The sequence below is a fragment of the Procambarus clarkii genome, chromosome 87, assembly GCF_040958095.1.
Source record: "Procambarus clarkii isolate CNS0578487 chromosome 87, FALCON_Pclarkii_2.0, whole genome shotgun sequence".
NCBI lineage: Eukaryota > Metazoa > Arthropoda > Malacostraca > Decapoda > Cambaridae > Procambarus > Procambarus clarkii.
The window spans coordinates 4,639,977-4,653,899 of record NC_091236.1 but is presented as its reverse complement, the minus strand read 5'-3'; the positions used below and the strand labels follow the sequence as shown (position 1 = coordinate 4,653,899).

Sequence of the window (13,923 nt, the reverse complement as noted above, 5' to 3'; positions counted from 1 at the left end):
TAGAGGTTCTGCTCCGTCAACATTGTCTTCATTAAGCAGCGCCAAATGCTGGTTAATCCGGCCGCCAGAACCCCTTCGTATGAATGAGAAACACTTTACACAAGACTCACAACTCAACCCGTCTTTAGACCAAGTCCATTCCATCCCGCGGTCGATTTCAAAGATGCATTCATCAATTTTAACATGCCGTTCATTCAAAATAGTTATTTCCTCAAATATAAAGCAATATTGTTTTATATTAGCATAGTGTGCATATTTAGGCATTGGTTAGGTTAGGTGTTTTAAGTTCTGTTGGCGATTATTTGTACTTGTACAACCCGTCCTCACACTAGGCTGGTTAAAGCAGCGGCCGTCCTCTCCAGACACATTCATCAATTTTAAACCCAGTGTTCTCTGTGTGGGGCGGGGCCGGTGCTTGTCACCCTGAGGGACTCCTGGGACTCCACAATCATCTGCCTGTCTGCGTTTTTTTGCCACATGGCATATTAGTTTCCTGTGATTGGCGTCACTTGTTTTGCGATTAAGCTTGGCGTTCCACCTCTCCGGGCTTCGGGATTCACCCTTAACGGGTCCGTCGGGGGGCATCCCATCCCACAATCGTCGTCGCCCCTAAATCAACAACAACAACATCAATTTTAACATTCTGTGTATTAAAAATTGGTTTGTTCTCATATATATATTAATATTATTATACATAACAAATTTATGTGTGTGTAAATCACTAACATTAACTCGAGATGAAAAATGTGACAGTGTCAGACCACGAAGGAAGAATTGAAACAGGAATTTCCTTAACTACTTTCGTATTTAATAATACATCTTCATCCTTCTGAAACTGTATTATTAAATACGAAAGTACTTAAGGAAATTCCTGTTTCAATTCTTCCTTCATGGTCTGACACTGTCATAAAAATTCTATGTATAGTTAGGTGTTTAGGTTCTGTTGGCGATTATTTGTATTTGTAGTAAGCGGGTGAAGCATTTATAGAATTGTGGTTCGAACAGAGGACGTGAGTGAAGCACTTGTTCCGGAAGTGTTCGGACGTCATCAGTTGTGAGTCGTGTGTAAACCGCTTTTCATTGATAAACAAGGGGTTTGGCGGGTTTATGGAATGGACTTTATATATATATATATATATATATATATATATATATATATATATATATATATATATATATATATATATATATATATATATATATATAAATAACTACTGTATACTCCTCTATGATAAATATCCAAGTCGGAAGAGATCAATTTATTTTGCTTCCGAGAAATAATGTAATTATTTTCTGGAAAAATAAGTGATAATCTCTTTGCAAAGTAATATTGTTAAATTATTGTATAAAAAGATACCTTTCCTTGATATCTTTAGGTGTTACCACCTTGGTGGTGGTGCCAGTGGTGGGTGCCAGTGGTGGGTGCCAGTGGTGGGTGCCAGTGGTGGGTGTCAGTGGTGGGTGCCAGTGATGAGTGCCAGTGGTGGGTGCCAGTGGTGGGTGCCAGTGGTGGGTGCCAGTGGTGATGCCAGTGGTGGGTGCCAGTGGTGGGTGCCAGTGGTGGGTGCCAGTGGTGGGTGCCAGTGGTGAGTGCCAGCGGTGGGTGCCAGTGGTGATGCCAGTGGTGGTGCCAGTGGTGGGTGCCAGTGGTGAGTGCCAGTGGTGGGTGCCAGTGGTGGGTGCCAGTGGTGGTGCCAGTGGTGGGTGCCAGTGGTGATGCCAGTGGTGGTGCCAGTGGTGGGTGCCAGTGGTGGGTGCCAGCGGTGGGTGCCAGTGGTGATGCCAGTGGTGGTGCCAGTGGTGGGTGCCAGTGGTGGTGCCAGTGGTGAGTGCCAGTGGTGGTGCCAGTGGTGGTGCCAGTGGTGGGTGCCAGTGGTGGGTGCCAGCGGTGGGTGCCAGTGGTGATGCCAGTGGTGGTGCCAGTGGTGGGTGCCAGTGGTGATGCCAGTGGTGAGTGCCAGCGGTGGGTGCCTGTGGTGATGCCAGTGGTGGTGCCAGTGGTGGGTGCCAGTGGTGGTGCCAGTGGTGGTGCCAGTGGTGGGTGCCAGTGATGGTGCCAGTGGTGGTGGCGGGTTGTGAGGGGTGGTGGTGGTGACTGGAGTCTGAAGGCAACATACAGGCAGTCGAGGTGTCGGCGCCTCAGAGTGTGGAGGTGTGTGTGTGTGTAGTGCCCCCCCCCTAACCCCCCCCCGTCGAGTACTCCCCTAGTACTACCTCACAAGATGTACTACAGACAGCCCATGCAAGCCCTAATCTCTGCACTATATAATCAACATACAAAATAATAACATAGCACAGAGAAAACATTCTGTGAACAATATATAAAATAGTCCTTGAAAACAAGAGCATAAATATATATATATATATATATATATATATATATATATATATATATATATATATACCTGTATATATATATATATAAGTGGATAGACATTAGTAATATTATCGTCAGACAGTAAACAAAGCTGAACAAACACCTATGTTTTCTACAAACAGTGAAAGTGTTTTCATACAAATATATATATTGTGTGTGGTGTTAAGTCAACGTTGCCGTGAGTGAGTGCCAAGTGGGTGTAAGAGCCCGCCTCGCTCACACGTGTGCTGGAGAGAGCTTCTGGGGCGTCTTGCTCAGCCAAAGTGAACGAAACTCGCCCAAACTTTCCCACACAAACGCTAGTAACAATAGCGTGGTTGTTGACTCCGTCTTAAGAAAGTTATCATGCTATCTTGAGTTATCATGGTATCTTGAGTTATCATGGTAACTATACGAGTATTAGCCATAACAACACCTACAAGAATAATTACAGATATATATATATATATATATATATATATATATATATATATATATATATATATATATATATATATATATATATATATATATATATACTGATGCAAGGAATACAGGAAATGCGTGAGAAAAAGATGAATGATCAACAAGCAGCAGTGTTGGCGGGAACAATGTTGGAGGAAGCAGTGTTGGAGGGAACAGTGTTGGAGGGAGTTAGTTTAGTTCATTTATTATGCACCCCATACCCATCTTGTGGGTGGTACAGTGTTGGAGGGAACAGTGTTGGAGGGAATAGTGTTGGAGGGAACAGTGTTGGAGGGAGCAGTGTTGGAGGGAACAGTGTTGGAGGGAACAGTGTTGGAGGGAGCAGTGTTGGAGGGAACAGTGTTGGAGGGAACAGTGTTGGAGGGAGCAGTGTTGGAGGGAACAGTGTTGGAGGGAGCAGTGTTGGAAGGAACAGTGTTGGAGGGAACAGTGTTGGAGGGAACAGTGTTGGAGGGAACAGTGTTGGAGGGAACAGTGTTGGAGGTGAACACTGTAGAAGAGAACAATGTTCAAAATAACACACTAAGGCTTAAGGGAAAGTGCAATTGTGGGCAAAAATACTATTGTGTGAAGATCATTTTTCCCGTCTGGGAATTATAGTCGTTTGATGGAAAAATAATACACTTGGGGGGAAGTATGTCGTCCGGTAGAAAGTAATAGAGGAAGGGAAGTGAGCTTGAGAGGGGGGGGTTGAAGGGGGGGGGGGAGTATATTAAAAATTTAGGGAAAAATAATCATTGTTAGTGAAAAAATGGATTTCTTGGGCAAATTAATTTTCCTTAAGGGTCAAAACGTAGGCTTGTGATGGCTGAATATCGCATATATAGGCACAGCTATTCCATAGATGAAAAGAATGCTACACCAAAGCGATTGATGCCCACTTGGGAGATAACAATGATCTGATCACTTAACGAGATGCTGTCTTACATTAGAAGGTAAGTGACTTATAAGAATATAAATTATAATCCCCGTCATTATCGTCTATATAAATATTGTTCTTAATACCAATGTATAATTCTGAAAGCTTGTGGGCACAGGTCGGTACTGAAACCTTGAATTGGTATTAATAACTCCCTCGTTCTTACCTTGGCATTTGTGGAGAAAGATTTGTTCTGCAGCATTTCAAGGTGGCGGTCAAGATTGTTGGTCTGATTATGGCTTTCGCCTGGTGGCCTACAGGGGTGGAGGAGGGTGGACATGTCTCTTGGTCACTCTCCCGTCACTGGGACAGCCTGGCTGCTGACCTGAGAGAGGGGGACAAATTGTTCCTCTTGACCCTCTCTCATAAAAGACTTGTGGCAGCTGGGATATCAGGACACGGAGCTGGGATATCAAGACACGGAGCTGGGATATCAGGACACGGAACTGGGATATCAAGACACGGAGCTGGGATATCAGGACACGGAGCAGGGATATCAGGACACGGAGCTGGGATATCAGGACACGGGGCAGGGATATCAGCACGCCATAGTAACAGATCTGCACTCATCCTGCGAGTGGACACACTGCTGGGGGCGGAAGGGTGTGAGCCGGCATTGTTGACAGCAATAATTTGCCATTTTGGATACGGATATAAATTGAAAGCTTGATCGACGTATTATATGTGGTAACTGTGTTATACGGCCAGGGTGCACGAGTGGTACGGCCAGGGTACACGAGTGAGGTACGGCCAGGGTGCACCAGCTCGTGGAGGTACCTTCCTGCTTCAGCACCAGCAGGCGGCGGCGGTCACTGCGGCCTTGGTCGCGTTCCGGAGGCTATTTAGCGTATTACCAGGGCGTGGTGGGGCGTTCCTGATCTATTTTACCTGTCCGGATGTTAGTCGAGCTGGATGGGGACAGCTGGACGAGTTATGCTTCATGGATAAAACTGGATCTGATCTCTTTTGTGGCTCGGAAATATCTCGGTCAAATCCGGGAGATTTATAAAATCCCTCAGTCTGTCCCATTGTATATTTTCTTCTTATACGTCAATGTTGCATAGTTTGCTTTCGTCAACTTACGCAAAATTTCTCCTACGTTCTCCTTTCTCTGTTCTGAAGACCAACATAGTTTAATGTGTTGGTGTTCTCCTCCCCGCTTGTAGTGGGTCAACCTTGCGCTGGTTTCTTGACGTGCGGCTGCCACACTCCTCTACTACTCTGACACTCTAGAAGTCTTTGCTTTCTTATTATTTGCTTCGTTCTTAGGGGGATGTGTTGATGTGGATGGGTAGAAGGAGTGGGTGTTGACGGGGATGGGTAGGAGTGGGTGTTGATGTGGATAGGTAGGAGTGGGTGTTGACGGGGATGGGTAGGAGTGGGTGTTGACGGGGATGAGTAGGATGGGTGCTGACGGGGATGGGTAGAAGGAGTGGGTGTTGACGGTGATGGGTAGGTGTCTTCCCTTCCCATGACCCCGTCCCTCCCTTTTCCCGCTCTCCTTCCTTTTCTTACCCCCCCCCCCCCCTTCCTGTCGTCACTCCCCTCATCTTCCCCCTGTATCCCCTCCCGTCACCTTACATCTTCACTTCCATCACCATCTTCCCTACCCACTATCGTCATCACTGTAACCCGAATGATTTTAGTTCTTGGTTTCGGGTAAATCCTGCAAATGCGCGGGTAAACGGCTGGAGTAATAAAAACTGCATAAATCACATTTTCTAATTCATTTCAGACTTCGTGAATATTGTAAATACAAATAAATGTGTTAGCACGTACAAGGAGAGATGAAAGAAGCAATGCATAACGTTGCTGGGTCAAGTAGGGTACATATATGTACCAAATTAGGCCTAACATTACATATAATAGGCACAGAACTGCTTATTTAGGCATAGGATATGTTAAGTTAGGTCTATGGCTAATCTTTTCAGTTTTTGTTTTACTTTTGAGAAGTCTCGAAGTAAGAAACCCGGAGCTCGGGCAACATTCCATACACAGGTACCATCGGTACTGTAATGGTTGGAGGACGGGTACAGAGTATGTCATTACAGTATGCTGCTGTAACCGTCTATGGCCCGCTGAGCCTCTCTTACACACCTGTATCAATGTTATCCACAGACTTCACAGCTCCACCAAATTTGTCCCATTAAAGTAGTATCGAATAAAATAAATTCTTGCAAAACACACACACACACGCAAAATAAAAAAAAAATCTATAAATATAAATTATAAATCGATCATGTAGGTAATTTTAGTAGGTCCATCAGTCGCCAGGTGGCAGCGGTGTACATATGGCGGGAAAAAGAAAAGATCTCACTAATACAAGACTTGCCATGGCTTAGGGGGGGAAAAAGTTGACTGACAGCCAGTACTGGACGATAGACTTGGCCTGGTTGTGGCCCATCATGGCCTAGTATTACCTTCACCTGGCGCCTGGTCTCCCTTAATTATGTTGATCATAATAAGGCCGTCACCTACGTACAGTGTGGGGTACGGCGCTCTGCAGCTTGCAATGTGGAGTACGGCGCTCTGCAGCTTGCAATGTGGGGTACGGCGCTCTGCAGCTTGCAATGTGGGGTACGGCGCTCTGCAGCTTGCAATGTCGGGTACGGCGCTCTGCAGCTTGCAATGTCGGGTACGGGGCTCTGCAGCTTGCAATGTGGGGTACGGCGCTCTGCAGCTTGCAATGTGGGGTACGGCGCTCTGCAGCTTGCAATGTGGGGTACGGCGCTCTGCAGCTTGCAATGTGGGGTACGGCGCTCTGCAGCTTGCAATGTGGGGTACGGCGCTCTGCAGCTTGCAATGTCGGGTACGGCGCTCTGCAGCTTGCAATGTGGGGTACGGCGCTCTGCAGCTTGCAATGTGGGGTACGGCGCTCTGCAGCTTGCAATGTGGGGTACGGCGCTCTGCAACTTGCAATGTGGGGTACGGCGCTCTGCAGTTTGCAATGTGGGGTACGGCGCTCTGCAGCTTGCAATATGGGGTACGGCACTCTGCAGATTGCAATGTGGGGTACGGCGCTCTGCAGCTTGCAATGTGGGGTACGGCGCTCTGCAGCTTGCAATGTGGGGTACGGCGCTCTGCAGCTTGCAATATGGGGTACGGCGCTCTGCAGCTTGCAATGTGGGGTACGGCGCTCTGCAGCTTGCAATGTGGGGTACGGCGCTCTGCAGCTTGCAATGTCGGGTACGGCGCTCTGCAGCTGGCAATGTCGGGTACGGCGCTCTGCAGCTTGCAATATGGGGTACGGCGCTCTGCAGCTTGCAATGTGGGGTACGGCGCTCTGCAGCTTGCAATGTGGGGTACGGCGCTCTGCAGCTTGCAATGTGGGGTACGGCGCTCTGCAGCTTGCAATGTGGGGTACGGCGCTCTGCAGCTTGCAATGTGGGGTACGGCGCTCTGCAGCTTGCAATGTGGGGTACGGCGCTCTGCAGCTTGCAATGTGGGGTATGGCGCTCTGCAGCTTGCAATGTGGGGTACGGCGCTCTGCAGCTTGCAATGTGGGGTATGGCGCTCTGCAGCTTGCAATGTGGGGTATGGCGCTCTGCAGCTTGCAATGTGGGGTACGGCGCTCTGCAGCTTGCAATGTGGGGTACGGCGCTCTGCAGCTTGCAATGTGGGGTATGGCGCTCTGCAGCTTGCAATGTGGGGTACGGCGCTCTGCAGCTTGCAATGTGGGGTACGGCGCTCTGCAGCTTGCAATGTGGGGTACGGCGCTCTGCAGCTTGCAATGTAGGGTACGACGCTCTGCAGCTTGCAATGTGGGGTACGGCGCTCTGCAGCTTGCAATGTGGGGTACGGCGCTCTGCAGCTTGCAATGTGGGGTACGGCGCTCTGCAGCTTGCAATGTGGGGTATGGCGCTCTGCAGCTTGCAATGTGGGGTACGGCGCTCTGCAGCTTGCAATGTCGGGTACGGCGCTCTGCAGCTTGCAATGTGGGGTATGGCGCTCTGCAGCTTGCAATGTGGGGTATGGCGCTCTGCAGCTTGCAATGTGGGGTATGGCGCTCTGCAGCTTGCAATGTGGGGTACGGCGCTCTGCAGCTTGCAATGTGGGGTATGGTGCTCTGCAGCTTGCAATGTGGGGTATGGCGCTCTGCAGCTTGCAATGTGGGGTATGGCGCTCTGCAGCTTGCAATGTGGGGTATGGCGCTCTGCAGCTTGCAATGTGGGGTATGGCGCTCTGCAGCTTGCAATGTGGGGTATGGCGTTCTGCAGCTTGCAATGTGGGGTATGGCGCTCTGCAGCTTGCAATGTGGGGTACGGCGCTCTGCAGCTTGCAATGTGGGGTATGGCGCTCTGCAGCTTGCATTGTGGGGTATGGCGCTCTGCAGCTTGCAATGTGGGGTATGGCGCTCTGCAGCTTGCAAACTGCAGCAGTGGGGGCTAAGACCTGAGAATATTATGTACCTCTATACGTCACTGCTGCTCTACAAACACACCTTACTTGAAGCAACCAAACCTACCCTAGTCTAAATCAACGTGACCAAGTCTAGACTAACGGCATGGCACTGTACAACTTTTTGTTTTGTATATAGTGAGCATGTGACGTGACCACGACGTCATGGGGTCAGGTCAGTACAGGTTAAGACCTGCTCTCTTAGATCGGTGGTGAACCTCTCTCCTCTTATTTGGAATTGCTCTCCACGGTCGTAATGCTGTGTTGAGTCCAATAATATAGCCAGATGTCCGTCGAGATTAAATCTTAGTGCATTAGGCTCAAGTTTGCCTATCTCGGGGCAGTTTTGAGGATCCGGTGGCGTGATCAACTAGGCTGTTACATGCCGCTAATCAAAGTCTGACGTATGAAGCATAGTCTAAGTCTAACCTGAGCTTGAAACAATCTTTCGATCCCGCATCTATTATGGTACCCCCCCCCCCCCCCCGTAAACATATGACGATTATATGTTCCTTGATGGAGCCCTGTTTGTTCTTTGTCAAACGCCTAGAGAGAGAGACGTTGCTGTCTTGCCTATATATTGAGTTCGTTGGGGCAGACAATCCCCAAGTGGGCACGTGAAGGCGTAAACAACGTTGGTCTCTTTCAAGACGTTTTTCTTGATGTCGGGAGAATTCTTCACTAGCAGGTTGGCGGTTTTCCTACTATTATAATGTATCGTTAGTTTCATCTTTTGGTATCAAGGAACATATAATCGCCACACACGAGACGATCACCACGGATATTTTGATGAGCAGCACCGAAATAATTGATAGATACAATGGCAATAGAAGATTAGACATCAGTGAAGCGCTGCATATCAAGACATCTAGACCAGCAATCAATAACCAGCGAGTACACAGTTACACTCTACCCACTTCAAGACCCCGGGTCAATGCAGAAGCTGGACCGCATGACCCTGCAACAGGAACTGAAGCAACCAGAAAAACATAAACTGCCAACATGCCACATTCTTAACGTAATACCCCATTAATTTAATGCCCCATTAATTTAATACTCCATTAATACCACATATATTGTCATTCATCCATGACATTTACCACCTGACCATTAGAGGATATAACCAGGTGCTAACACAGTAGAATTTTTTTTTACAGCAGCTGCATTAGATGCACATTCCACAGCGACTACAATGATTAGAAAAGTCGTTGAGGAATGAGACTTACTAGTGAGCATTCTGCATCTACATCCGCCACCAAGATAATGTTATTAAAACAAGACTAAAACCAGTGCACTAAAACAGAAGTGCAGAAACAGAAACAGGGAAAAAGGAGGAAACCCCACCTCCATTTAAGACTTTGATCCAAATATGACAGTAACAAGGTTATCGCGAATAACCGAACTCAATTACGGGCTCACCATAGCCCATGCTACATGAACATTTCGTTCTGAGTAGTTAAATCTAAAATAGCAACAACAGTAGAATTTGTCTTTGAGAATGTGAGGCGAGACCTTACGAAACGCATCACTAGACGTCAGACCCAAATAAAAAGTAAAAATGAACTTTGGAGAATGAATTTCTAATCTTCCTGCTTCAGTGAAGAAAAAACATAAGGAATATCGAGAAGATTCGTCCCAGAATCATAAATCTAAAACTTTCTGTAGTTTTCAATGATAGAAATATATATATATATATATATATATATATATATATATATATATATATATATATATATATATATATATATATATATATATATATATATATATGGTTACAAGATATACATGGGTTGATACAAAAATAATAATGCAAAAAGATGCTTAAAGGTTATGGATCTTTTGAAAAACACAACATATATATATATATATATATATATATATATATATATATATATATATATATATATATATATATATATATATATATATATATATATATATATGAAGAAATATATAGTCATCGGGCGAGGTATGGAAAGGGAAAGGTTTTAGAGGTAATGGAAGACGAGGGAAGGAAGGGAGGGGGGGGGGGAGAGGAAGTGTGTACATTAAGGTAATACTCGCATGATCTACTTCCTCAGCAGTGTTGCCAGCTCGGCCTTGTAAAGTTGCTTAACACAAACATTCTCATTCCTTGGTGCAATTACCCGCGTTCTCTGCATGTACACTTATTTTTGTGTGTGTTCCTTTACATGATATATATTGCACTCCTTGCACCATTGTTGCCAGCGGTGCAGAACATCCCCGCAGGGCGGCGTGGGGGGAGAGAACAGTGGTGTCGCAGCCAGCGGTTGACGGTCACTGGGTTCTGGCTTGACTGGCAGAGTATATGGGCCCTGGGGCCATGTATATGGCCCTGGGGCCGTGTATATGGCCCTGGGGCCGTGTATATAGCCCCTAAGGCCGTGTATATGGCCCCTGGGGCCGTGTATATGGCCCCTGGGGCCGTGTATATGGCCCCTGGGGCCGTGTATATGACCCTGGGGCCGTGTATATGGCCCCTGGGGCCGTGTATATGGCCCCTGGGGCCGTGTATATGACCCCTGGGGCCGTGTATATGACCCTGGGGCCGTGTATATGGCCCCTGGGGCCGTGTATATGGCCCCTGGGGCCTGTGTATATGGCCCTGGGGCCGTGTATATGGCCCCTGGGGCCGTGTATATGGCCCCTGGGGCCGTGTATATGGCCCCTGGGGCCGTGTATATGGCCCCTGGGGCCTGTGTATATGGCCCCTGGGGCCGTGTATATGGCCCCTGGGGCCTGTGTATATGGCCCCTGGGGCCGTGTATATGGCCCCTGGGGCCTGTGTATATGGCCCCTGGGGCCGTGTATATGGCCCCTGGGGCCTGTGTATATGGCCCCTGGGGCCGTGTATATGGCCCCTGGGGCCGTGTATATGGCCCCTGGGGCCGTGTATATGGCCCCTGGGGCCGTGTATATGGCCCCTGGGGCCTGTGTATATGGCCCTGGGGCCGTGTATATGGCCCCTGGGGCCTGTGTATATGGCCCCTGGGGCCGTGTATATGGCCCCTGGGGCCGTGTATATGGCCCCTGGGGCCTATGTATATGGCCCCTGGGGCCGTGTATATGGCCCCTGGGGCCGTGTATATGGCCCCTGGGGCCTGTGTATATGGCCCCTGGGGCCTGTGTATATGGCCCCTGGGGCCGTGTATATGGCCCCTGGGGCCGTGTATATGACCCCTGGGGCCGTGTATATGACCCTGAGTCCGTGTGGCTCTCTCCTTTTATACAAATGGGGGAACTTGCTAACATTTGTAAAGTGACAAAAGTGGAAGCTATATAGAAGAAAGGATGAATCAAGGCAGGAGCCCCTGACCTACAGACCAGTATCACCAACAAGTATTTCCTGTGTGATATTAAAGAGGACAACCTGAAGATGGCGCCCCAAGCATTTAAAATATATACATTTTGTTTACAAGCGCCACCATAGATTCAGCAACACCTTCTACGACAAGATTACAACAATCTAATGGGATATTTCTGTATTTTTCCGGAGAGCTTGGGACCCTGTTCCTCACAAGCGACTCTTCTGTAAACTCGTCCCGTTCTCTCACTTGCTTATAGTCAATATTGGCTTATTTAATAAGTGCATATGTGACATACTAATTGATTGTAAATATTTTAGTTTACCTTGAAAAGCTTCATAGAAAACACCGACCTCACCTAACCTTCTTAGTATGTTAAGATAAGCATCTTATTGCTTCTTAATTACAATTATTACTTAACCTATACCGTTGATAGGTTAAGTAATAATTGTAAATAAGAAGCAATAAGAGATGAGGATGAGGACGAGTATTCTAGTGGGTGAGGGAGTACTTTCACGAAGGCACAGAGTCACAGTAAGATGAGAGCTGTCAGAATGACGAGGGGTAACGAGTGGAGTGCCTCAAGGGTCGGTACTCGGGCCTCATCGTGTTCCTAATATACATCAATGATCTAACACGGGAAGTACGCTCATTCTTGTCCATGTTTGCTGATGATGCTAAGCTAATGAGGCGGATCATAACTGAGGAAGTTGGCATTACAATACAAGATGTACCAGACAATCTCCAAACATAGTCTAGATATTAGACTTGAACCCTGACCAATGCAAGGTTATGAGTATAGGAGTAGGAGCAAGAAGACCTCATATACACAACAGGATGAAGGCAACTAACAACTTCTGAAGGTAAGAGAATGACTTAAGAGTAGAGAGAACTGGAGACCTAACACCAGAGGCACACATCAGCAGGATAACGAGGCCACCATCTGCCATACTGACAAACGTCCCGTTGTCCATCACGAATCTGGAATCTCTTTCCAGCGTTGCACACAACCTTTAGGGGACCTATCATTTAGTATGCTGCCCCGGCATGGAACCCCTACCTAAACTAACACAAAACAAAACTAGAAAAGGTCCGAAAATATGCAACAAGGTTGGTTCCTGAGCGAAAGGGACCAATGATATGAAGAAAGACTGAGGAAACTGGACCTTAGTACACTGGAGGAAAGATACTAAGGAGTAGGACAAACAGTGATAATGACGTACACGATACTAAGGGGATTACCAAAGTAGATATAGAAGCAATGTTCACATTAATGAACAGTATAACGAGAGGACATAAATGGAAACTGAAAAAAAAGATGAGCCACAGGGATGTCAGAAAGAACACGTTCAGTCTATGAGTTGTAAATATGTGGAACGGTCTACATGTGAAAGTTGGCGAAGCCAATTCGAATACACAGTTTTAAATGTAGGCTAGTAAATATCAAAAGAAGGCACCAAGACGGGGAGGCTATGTAACACCATATGTTTTAAAATGTAAATATGGTAAGAAAAACGAGGGAGATGAGTCAGTGCATTGAACTAATGATGATGGAAAGGCGGGGCTTAAGAGCAGATGCTGGACCCTGCCAGCTCAACTAGGTGAACACTCACTACAGCAGAGCACCCAATAACGGTCCCAGTGCTGGCTCCGGAAGCTCTCTCCTCAACCATAACATAACGCTAAGCGACCAGACCTGCAGTGCACACACACTGTGGCTACACTCACCTGGACAATAATAACCATTCTGCCTGTGATGATGGTGCAGGGGATGGTGATGGTGTAGGGGGCTGCTACTGGGGATTATGATGGTGCTAATGGGGATGATAGTGCTGGGGGGAGATGATGGTGCTGTAAGTGACGATGGTGCTGTGAATGACTTTTTATTTTTGCAGGGATATTCCTGCGCGGGCACCAAGTCTCTGGCTGGCCCACTAAATGTTACTTGTTTCTTGTTTCTGTTTTACTTGGGCGGAGTGTGAGTATTTATGACTCGTATGGTCGCTTCAGTAAGATTTTACCCCATGTGTTCAACAACTTCTGCTCTGTTGAATCTAAGTTGAAATCTTAATGGGTTTGTAACTGTGCAGTGTGTTAGATAATGTTCCAATGGTCTGTCGGGTATTTCTCCACAGTGTTGTCATTTCCTCTCATCTTCCGGAACCTGTAAGCCTATTTCCCACACACATGGGTATCCAAGCCTGATGCGATGTAAGTGTACTTCTGTTGTTCTACTGCTCCCTTTCATCAAACTAAGTAGTTGGTAGTTGGTTGAATTCTTGTACCAACCCGCAGATCCTGATGTTGCAATTGCTGTGTTGTGGTCAATGTACATCTTTTGCATTGCTCTGTTACTAATTACTTTCTTAATCTGTGATAGACTCTGTGGTATGTAAATGTCTACATTTCTTCTCTTAGTTGCAATTCTTGCAGCTTCG

At 47.0% G+C, this 13,923-nt stretch overlaps 2 protein-coding genes across 2 annotated transcripts in view; one reads left to right on the top strand and one right to left on the bottom strand.

Moving 5' to 3' along the window:
* LOC123747093 (cytochrome P450 6j1) overlaps nucleotides 1-13,923 on the bottom strand; it is a 68,865-nt gene that overhangs the window by 1,372 nt on the left and 53,570 nt on the right. Inside the window, exon 13 of the mRNA XM_045729125.2 lies at nucleotides 3,928-4,086. The gene's annotated coding sequence lies outside the window, so the exon portion shown is untranslated. The remainder of the gene's footprint in view (nucleotides 1-3,927; nucleotides 4,087-13,923) is intronic.
* Nucleotides 1-13,923, top strand: part of LOC123747094 (uncharacterized) — a 57,435-nt gene that overhangs the window by 13,449 nt on the left and 30,063 nt on the right. The gene's annotated exons all lie outside the window — the stretch shown is intronic.